Source organism: Castor canadensis, chromosome 1 (assembly GCF_047511655.1).
Source record: "Castor canadensis chromosome 1, mCasCan1.hap1v2, whole genome shotgun sequence".
In the NCBI taxonomy this organism is placed as follows: Eukaryota; Metazoa; Chordata; class Mammalia; order Rodentia; family Castoridae; genus Castor; species Castor canadensis.
The window spans coordinates 171,718,740-171,725,672 of record NC_133386.1 but is presented as its reverse complement, the minus strand read 5'-3'; positions in this window follow the sequence as shown (position 1 = coordinate 171,725,672).

Here is a 6,933-nt window from a genome sequence, read left to right as displayed (position 1 = left end):
AAAGAAGCAAGTAAACTAACAAGGGAGTTTGACATGGTTGTAATATGTAAGACCAACATACAAAAATATGCTTATGTATCAGAAAATAACACTTGAAAATTAAAGTTATTACAAATACCATTTACAACATCTTTTACTCAGGGCCTCATGCTTACTAGGCAGGTGCTATAACACCTGAACCACACCACCAGTCTTTTTTTTTTTTTGCTTTAATTATTTTTTGGATAAGGTCTCATGTTCCCAACTTGTTGTTTGAGATGGGATCTTGCAAACTTTTTGCTCATACAGGCCTTGTACCATGATCCTCCTGATCTCTGCTCCTAAGTAACTGGTTGCAGGCATGAGCCACCATGCCCAGCCTTGGAACTATATTAAATAAAATATGTGCAAAATCTGTATGCTGCAACTATAAAATATTTCTGAGAGAAATCACATATAATCTAAAATAAACACAGAGCTGTACCATGTTTGTAGATTAGAAGACTCATTATTATTATAATACCAATTCTAATTTGATTTATAGATTTGATGCCATTCCAGTGAGAATACAGCAGGCTCTTCTTTTATAAAATGAAAATCTCATTCTAAAATTTATATTAAGTAGAAAAGGACATAGAATTACGAAAACAATTTTAGAATAAGACTGGAAGACTTGCCTTACTTGATTTCAATTCTTACTATAAAGTTGCAGTAATTTGACAAGAATAGTGTGTTCTTGACATAAAGATAGACATATGGAAAATAAGACAGAAAGTCCAGAAATAGACTCATAGATCAGTAGAAAACATTAACATCTTCTCTCTTACCTTGTACCATATACAAAAAATTAATTTTGAATGGATCATGGACATTAATACCAGATTTACAACTCTATCATTTCTAGAATAAAATGGAGATCTTTGTGATGTTGAGTCAAACAAAAATTTATTAGTATGACAAAAAAACTTCAAAACTATAAAAAAACCCTGATAAATTGGACTTTGTCAAATTGAAATTTTGATTAAAATTTTGATAAAATCTTTTCTCTTTCAAAGTGTTAGAAAAATAAAAATGCAACCCTGGATAAATGTTTGTGCAGGCTTTATTTATAATTGTTTCCAAGTCAGAAGAAATCTAAATGTTTACTAATTAGTGACTAGATAAACAATTTGTTCATGCACACTGTTGGATACAACTCAACAATGTAAAGGAATAAGCTAATGTTAGACACAACCACATGATTCGATCTCCAAAGCATCCTGCTAAGAGAAAGAAGCCACACACAAAATGTAGAATTTTAGGGATCTATTTATATATGGCATTTTGGAAAAGGCAAAAATACAGAGACAAATACTAGATCAGTGGTCACTAGGGGCAGGGTTGGGAGGAGGGGACAGACTGTTAAAGGCTCCAAAAGAACTTTTTGAAATGATAGGTATATTGCATATTTTGATTATAGTGGTGGCTACAAGACAAATAATGCATTTTTTAAACTTGTAGAAATGTATGCTTTAAAAGGGTGTATTTTACTGTGTATAAATTATATTTAATATACCTCAGCAAAGGGAAAAGTTTTTCAATGGTAAGAAAAGATTGTAGACATCAAAAAGAAATAATTCCTTCAAGGAGTTTGCTGAACTCCTCATAAGAGCAGCACAATGGCACATTTGGTGGTGGAGGAATCAAGTCAAAGCAAAGCAAAAGTGTTAAAATATATTTTCGAATTATTTTTCTGATGACCAAAGCAAGAGCAATGAGTTTGTCTGTTGATGGGAGTCATCGGTAGTGAGAGAAGAGAACTGCTGAAAAATGTCCCTGACTTGGTGAGAAGGGAGCAGCTGCAGAGTGCAGGCAACTGGCTTCAGATTGGAGCATGGGTGAGTCTCCAGTGATTCCAGGAGGGAGAGTACAGCATGTGGGCGCAGTGCTGGCATTTGGTAGAAATAGTGAGAGTCCAGACATTCTCTTCTGATTGCTTTCATTTTCTTCATTAAGTGAAAGCCATCTGCTGAGACTGTCTTTTTTAACTCTGAAATGACTATGAGCTGACCTAAGCCTGGGTGACTTCTCTGCATCTCCTCTAGACACTAAACAGGAATGGAAATACCTTGCATGTGACAGTGATCAAGAGTCACTTCAAGTGCAGCCAATAGACTAAGAAATTAGGTCACACAATGTCAAGAAATTCCACTTTTCTTCCTTCCTCCTTTCCCTTCCTTTCTTTCCCTTTCCCTTTTCCTTCCCTTCCCTTTCCCTTTTCCTTTCCTTTTTCTTCCTTCCTCCTTCCCTCCCTCCCTCCCTTCCTTCTTTTCTTTCCTAACTAAACTGACCAGTTAACTTTAGGTCCAAGAATTTCCAACTGAAGATTACTTCCAGCTTCCATTTCAGTGGCTCTTGTCTTTGTTGCCTTTTCTTTATTTGTGTGTCTGTTTGTTTCAACTAAATAAGGTGTTTGGATCTTTCTTGGTGGCATTACACTGATGTCCTTCTCAATGACTAAAGTCAACTTGATTTCCTTCTCTCCCAATAACCTACCTTCCTCTTTATCCAGTATGATCTCAATCATTTACTCCATTCCTCAAGGCAACGACTTTGGAGTTATCTTTGTTTCATCACTTTGTCCCTCAGTCTTTCAGGCTGTCAGCAATTACTCTTTTTCTTCAAGATATCTCAAGGTAATGAACATTTCTCTTCATCTCTTCTTTTCATCACATTAATCCAAAACTACCCTGCCATCTTTCTGCAACAAGCTCATTTAATACTCTCTCTGCTTAACTCCCTCCCCCACCATTCCCATGAAATCTGTTCTCCACCACAACATACAAAGTTCTGTCTGACTCCAGTCCTTTTCCACATCTCACACATCACATCACAGCTAGACACACACATCTTTCGTTTCTTTGAATCTGTCATGATCTTTCCTGATGACAGTATTTTCTCTGCCCCTTTGCCTGGAATGTTCTTTCCCCTGCCCTTCAAATGACTGGCCTCATCTCATCATTATTCTTGTCACATTCTCAGAGAGGCCTACCCTGATTACTTTATCTGAAGATTTTCCTAGCATGTCATTGTCCCTATAAAGATCTACTCTCTTGTGTTTTCCTCCTGTCTCTTTTTACTCTTCTTCTCCACCAGGCTGAGAATAGTCAGACCATATATAAAAAAGGAACTCTAAAGCACTATCAGCCACATTTTCAGGAAACTAACCCCCTTATCTACAATAAGCAATCCAGGAAGCCAGCCTGCTCTAAGTCAGACTTGCAGGAAGCCAGATTGCTATCTCCAGTGACAATCTAGGAAGCCAAACAATAACCTGTATAACAATTGTCCCTAAATGGCCAGAACTTGATTAATATCTGGCACCTTCACTAATTCTTTTTCTACTCCCAATTTAGGACTGACCAGAAAAAAGCAAATAGTCTTCCCTAACCAATCACATAAGATGCCCAGTTCTAGCTAGTACAGCTACATGGCTGCCCCATACCAACAGCCTCCAAACAGGTGAACTTGATGCCTTTCCTTTTTTCCACTTTAAAGCTTGCCCACTTCTACACACTGCCAAAATGCAAGTGGCCAAGACCAGTTCCCTTGCCCCAAACTGCCTTGCAAGCAGTTCCCTTTGTTTTTCTCATTGGTTGCTCTACATTTATTTCCACAAGGCTATGAACAGAATGATCATGCTTCACTTATGATTGTGTCAGCAAGGCAGCAATGCCTAGACCCATAGTAGTCACTCAAACACTTGCAGCATGAATGAATGGACACACGGATGGCTGGATGGCTGGATGGCTGGCTGGCTGGCTGGAAATTCAAAACCATTGGTTGTATAGTCAATCCCTAGCCAACCTGGCTTCAAATTTGTTCTTCATCATATCCACACTGACATTCTGCAGGCCCAGTTTTCTCAATCAAATCTCCCTGTCCGTGCTGATCCTACATTCTCCTCCATAACACAACCCATATCCTTTCTTTTCCGTGAAGCTAGCATTTGATCATCCTAGTGCTCACTTACTTTCCCCTCTCTGAATGCATACAGCACAGATCACCTCACTTTGGGTGGTCATGGGGTATCTACTCTCCTGGGATTGGTGGTGGCTATTGTTTTTTATACCATTCATGGTGTCTCACACCTGCTGCAGTAGTTCATTCTTATCACAATCCCAGGGATGTATACTGCTAGTAGTCTCATTAATAGATGAGGAAACTATAAAACAAAGGCACAGAGACCAATTCTCTTGTCTGAAGTAATGAACTTGCAAGACGTAGAGATGAGGCTTGAATTCAGTCCTGCCTGCCTAACATAGTTTATATGTCCAAAGTTATATACTAGCCAAGGTATACAAACTATCTTCCACATAATATACATATGTTAGGTCCTCAGTGTTACCAAATAATGAAATAACCAAGTTCAAAAACTGCATAAACAAAAGAGAGAAGGAAGAAGAGCTCTTTAGGAGGACATTTGACTAGAGGAGTTAAATACTGACTCCAAAATTCCACACATTTTCTTTTTAGTAGTACTGAGGTTTGAACTCAGAGCCTTACACTTGCTAAGCAGGCACCTCTACCACTTAAGCCATTCCTCCAGACCTTTTTGCTTTAGCTATTTTTCAGATAGGATCTCACCTTTTGTCTGTGGCCATGGTCCTCTTACCTATGCCTCCCATGTAGCTGGGATTATAAATATGCACTACTATGCCTGGCACCCCAATTTTACATTCTAACTGTAGCCTTCTGCTTTGACCTTAGGGAAAGTCATTTTTGTCCTCAGGGCCTCTTCACCCATTTCATACTACATTTTTTCATTGATCTGCCTTTAGGCTGGCTCCTGAGAGAACCAAACAAAAGCTGAGGGATATTTGCTGATAAAAGTTAGCAGTTCTTTTTTTGGTGATGTGCATCACCAATATACAGCCAATTCAACCACCTTCACCTTTTTAAAAATACCACCCTGGGGATTGAACCTAGGGCCTTGTGCATGCTAGGCAAGCACCGTGCCATTGAGCTACACCCCCAGCCCTCAATCATCCTTTATGAGGTATGGTACTGAGTGCTAAATAAGGATGTGGACACCAACTAGATGTCCTCCAGCAGCTCATAATAAAGAACCAAGAAATAACAATTCATTGAAGACATAGGCCCTCTCCACCCCTGCAGCATCGATGCTAGGATTAGTCACTATTCCATGTGACATAGTTTTCCCACAGAGTTGTGAACTTACAGTGAGTCGAAGGGTTGGAAATTTTTTTTGGACTGGCCAAACATGAGATGTTCTAAAGGCTGCAAAGTTGTCAAGAAACGATCTCAGAAAAGGTTAGGAAGCACTTGAACAAAGAGTGTTGGATGAATCAAGTATAACAGTGATCTTCATTTGAAGAACATGTCTTTGAATGGGTCTAGGTAACATCATAATTGTTCTAGAAGCATGGAACATGATGATGTGTGGTAATTATAATCCATTAACTGTTGCAATGAAGTCTAAATTACCAGAGTGACATGTGCAAGAAAATTCCCCAGGGACACAGCTAAGGCAGTCTTGAGAGGAAAGTTTATAGCCATGAGTGCATATATTAAAAAGATTGAAAGATCCCAAATCAATGACCTAATGATACATCTCAAATTCCTAGAAAAACAAGAACAAGCAAATCCCAAAACAAATAGAAGGAGAGAAATAATAATTCCAATAGGAAAAGGGGACCAGGAACTAGAGAAAAGGTTAGATTAAAAAGAATTAACCTAGAAGGTAACACCCACGCACAGGAAATCAATGTGAGTCAATGCCCTGTATAGCTATCCTTATCTCAACCAGCAAAACCCCTTGTTCCTTCCTATTATTGCTTATACTCTCTCTACAACAAAATTAGAGATAAGGGCAAAATAGTTTCTGCTGGGTATTGAGGGGGGGAGCGGGAGGGGGTGGAGTGGGTGGTAAGGGAGGGGGTGGGGGCAGGGGGGAGAAATGAACCAAGCCTTGTATGCACATATGAATAATAAAAGAAAAAACAACAACAAAAATAAAATAAAATAAAATAAAGAATAGGAAAATAATATAAGGGACACACTCTAAAAAAAAAAAAAATAAGAGCTGAAATCAACGAAATAGAAACCAAAAAAACCATACAAAGAATTAATGAAACAAAAAGTTGGTTCTTTGAAAAAATAAACAAGATCGATAGACCCCTGGCAAACCTGACTAAAATGAGGAGAGAAAAAAACCCAAATTAGTAGAATCAGGAATGCAAAAGGGGAGATAACAACAAACACCATGGAAGTCCAGGAAATCATCAGAGACTACTTTGAGAACCTATATTCAAATAAATTTGAAAATCTAAAAGAAATGGACAGATTTCTAGATACATATGATCATCCAAAACTGAACCAAGAGGAAATTAATCACCTGAATAGACCTATAACACAAAATGAAATTGAAGCAGCAATCAAGAGTCTCCCCCAAAAGAAAAGTCCAGGACCTGATGGATTCTCTGCTGAATTCTATCAGACCTTTAAAGAAGAACTGATACCAACCCTCCTTAAACTGTTCCATGAAATAGAAAGGGAAGGAAAACTGCCAAACACATTTTATGAAGCCAGTATTACACTTATCCCAAAACCAGGCAAAGACACCTCCAAAAAGGAGAACTATAGGCCAATCTCCTTAATGAACATTGATGCAAAAATCCTCAACAAAATAATGGCAAACCGAATTCAGCAACACATCAAAAAGATTATTCACCACGACCAGGTAGGCTTCATCCCAGGGATGCAGGGGTGGTTCAACATACGAAAATCAATGAACGTAATAAACCACATTAACAGAAGCAAAGACAAAAACCACTTGATCATCTCAATAGATGCAGAAAAAGCCTTTGATAAGATCCAACATCATTTCATGATAAAAACTCTAAGAAAACTAGGAATAGAAGGAAAGTTCCTCAACATTATAAAAGCTATATA